Source organism: Capsicum annuum, chromosome 1, assembly GCF_002878395.1.
Source record: "Capsicum annuum cultivar UCD-10X-F1 chromosome 1, UCD10Xv1.1, whole genome shotgun sequence".
Lineage (NCBI taxonomy): Eukaryota > Viridiplantae > Streptophyta > Magnoliopsida > Solanales > Solanaceae > Capsicum > Capsicum annuum.
In genome coordinates, this window is record NC_061111.1 from 167,627,546 (window position 1) to 167,630,927 (window position 3,382).

Below are 3,382 nucleotides of genomic sequence, written 5' to 3' on the forward strand. Positions count from 1 at the left end.
CCTATATTTAAAATTCATGTTTCTCACCTATTTGTTAAAATGTCTCATGTTTTTGGATCTTTGAATTATGATTTCATACCACTATTTTAAGCATTGTTATCATATTTTTGTAATCATTCAGTGTGGCGGGTTATGAACACCCGATACCTATGTGTCTTTACATGATTTTCATTTTCAAGAGAAAAATCAATCAGGCTATGATTATTTTCTTTTATTACCACCTTCAAGATATTATATTCATGTTGAGCATTTACCAGTACCATACCATGTCATGTTAAACAACTAATAATACCAAAGTCTTTCAGTTAGGAGAAAAAACTTAGCACCGAGTGAATATAGAGATGATGACTCCACCGTTAGTAGAGGCATGAGTCATTAGTAGCATTCTATATTATGAGGGGTCTCCCAACATTAAATTCAAGACACCCTTGTCCTTTGGGACATCAGCTGATGTTGGATGTATTTACACATTCTAGCATCACTATTCTAGCCTATTTAGCCTTATTTGGAGGATGATTCTATGATATATAGGATAATAATGAGATAAATGTGTATAAAAGTGTTAAATCATGTGTTTATAAGGTTCCAAGTGAATTCCAAGAAAGGTTGTACTTAAAAGAGTCAACATGATTTAAATGGAGAAAACTAGTCTTCCCAGCTTGAGCTAGTTGCTTGCCAAGTCTATCTTGTTGGCTTCTATTAAGTTCTATGTTTTCCTTATGGTTTTAAATGTGTTATTATAAGTGGAAAAATTTTTTAGGAGTTTACAAAGTTCAAATGAGTCAAGGAAAGAGTTAAAACTTCAAGCAAAAGATCATGGAAATCAACCTAGTCTAAGCTCTTGTTTTTATTCATCATAACGGATATAGTGTTGTTTGTGCTTGTAATTAGTGTGGTGTGTTATTGTAGGATATTTTGGATCTGAATATTATGATATTTGGATGATAAAAATTATGTAAAATCAATGTAAAGACACCACAAGACAAGGAATAGAAGAAGGAAGCACCAACACTTAACCAAAATTTGGAGGACAACTTCCAAAGAGTGCATGCGATTAGCATACGTTGCATGCTCTATTCCAGGGATATATGGTGAGACACACTCCCCATTCCATAGTAATATAGGGTGCGACGCATGCTCCTCTCCACACCTGGGCATTTTATGCTAAATCAACTCCTAGACGGACTTGGCTTACCCTTATGATAATATACATGTTGTATCACTTGTTTACCTATATTTTGACATATTTTAGAGAGCAAGGGGCTGATACAACTTAATAATTAGGTTTTTATTAATTTCATTTAGTTCATACTTATTTTTAGTCATTAATTACAACATTGTGATTGTGATTATTACTATGTAAGGCTAAACGCCCTCTTTCCAGGGTTAAAGCCAAGAACATGATTATTATTGCTATGGATTAAGTTTATTTGATTTGATTATCAATATTGGTTGTTTTTTTATTTTATTATTACTATTGTAAGGATTTGCGACCCTTAGAATGCATCCATTGTTAACCTTGTGAACTCGGGAGAGGGAATAGGGCGATAGAACATGGGAATAAACAAAGTATGATTTGTCATTCTTTATGAAATAAGGAATTCAAATTAGTATCTAGGACAGGGATGTACTTAGATGCCTTACTCGATTCATATGTAGGATGATATTTGTTAAGAACTTAAGTGGACCGTTACATCCCTGCTCAATGATGTAGATGTACGGTTCAATTAGGTAAAAGATTACAGGCTCGAAAACCATAATCGCACAATTAACCCTAAGATCAACAACCAAGATAAGCAAGTTAACGAATGAAATCAAATAGCATAATGTGATTTTTCAGAGTGCTTCAACCCTGGATTTTCTCCTACTGATTGTCTTAAGATCTTTACTTTATGCTTTGTTCACTTTCCTTACAATTATAACTTCCGAACTCTCTTTGGTTACTTTGGCATCAATTGAAAGTAAACTGTGAACTAAAATCAAATTGTTGCAAAATCAAGTCTCTGTGGGATCGATAACTAGGCTTTCTTGAAGGCCACTATATTACTTGGAAGACCATGTACACTTGCGTGTGCGCTTTGGCGCTAACAAGTTTTTGGCGCTGTTGCTGGGGACTTGTATTTTGGTAATTGTTTATTTTGGTCTTGTTTTTGTTTTGGCAGGAAACAAGTTCTTAAGTTTATAAGCTGGCAAGGGATCAGGAGTTGGTAGAACCAAGCTCGGAACCCGAGCAAATTTACCATCACCATAGGAGAGAAGCAATCCTTCTTCCCAGAATTTCTCAAATCCAAGGAGACCAAGAGAATACTACTCCAATGGTTAAAGAACAAGCAACCCAAAGGACAGTTAGGAAAGTGGCAGTCCCACTTCTAACAAACTTGACTTCCCCAATTAAAAGATCGATAGCTGGGGGGAATTTTAAACTAAAACATAATATGGTGCAGCTTCTTATCAGCAGTGGACAATTTACAGGGCTTTCACACGATGATCCACAAGTCCACTTGCAGACTTTCATTGAGCTTACTGATATATTCACTCCTACTAGGGTGACTCCAAATTATGTGAGGCTGACACTATTTCCCCATTCACTTTTGGGGGAAGCTAAAAGGTAGTTGAATGCGGAGCCGGCTATTTCAATTACTTCATGGGATGACTTAGACAGAAAGTTCCTCATCAGATTCTTTCCATCAGGCAAGACTGCAAGACTTTACGGTGAGATAGTAAGCTTCAAACAGAAGTCTGATGAAAACCTTTATCATGCTTAGGAACGCTTCAAGGTTTTTCTTTGGGAATGTCCACACCACTAATAGTTCGATGAGGTACTTTCTCATACTTTTGTAGAAGCTCTTGATCACAATGCAAAGATTTTTCTAGATTCAGCCGCAGGTGGTCAAGCATTGGAATTGACTTATGATGAGCCGTACACATTACTGAACCGCATAGCACAAGGAAATCCAGAGTGGCATTCATATTCTAAAAGTGCCATGAAAAGAATTGTTGGTTATTGGAGGTGGACTTATTCACAGCATTATTAGCACAGGTATCTACCTTAAAATATTTAATCAACACTTATTTTAGTAGTATGAAGTGGGGAGCAGCATAGCCTGCAACCATATTAATGCTATCCAACAAGCTACAGGTTGGTATGAGGTATGCGGAAATAGCAGTCATACAGTAGCCATGTATACTTTAAATTGAAATCTTTGATGTATATAAGTAATGCTCAAAGGCCAAATTATGGTAATGCCTACAACATGAAGTGAAAAACTCAGCCACCAAATCATTCATGGAACGCCCCACAGACACAGGCCTAATCAAATCAGTCAACAAGAAACATGGAAGAAATGTTGAAACAAATCTTAGCTGGTCAAGCATAATTGGT

At 36.1% G+C, this 3,382-nt stretch overlaps 1 non-coding gene across 1 annotated transcript; it reads right to left on the reverse strand.

The window, feature by feature from the left end:
- Window positions 1-2,704: 2,704 nt before the first annotated feature.
- On the reverse strand, window positions 2,705-2,809 carry LOC124892022. Its single transcript, XR_007050033.1, has one exon. It is a non-coding gene; the product is annotated as a small nucleolar RNA R71 (small nucleolar RNA).
- Between the last annotated feature and the right edge of the window lie 573 nt (window positions 2,810-3,382).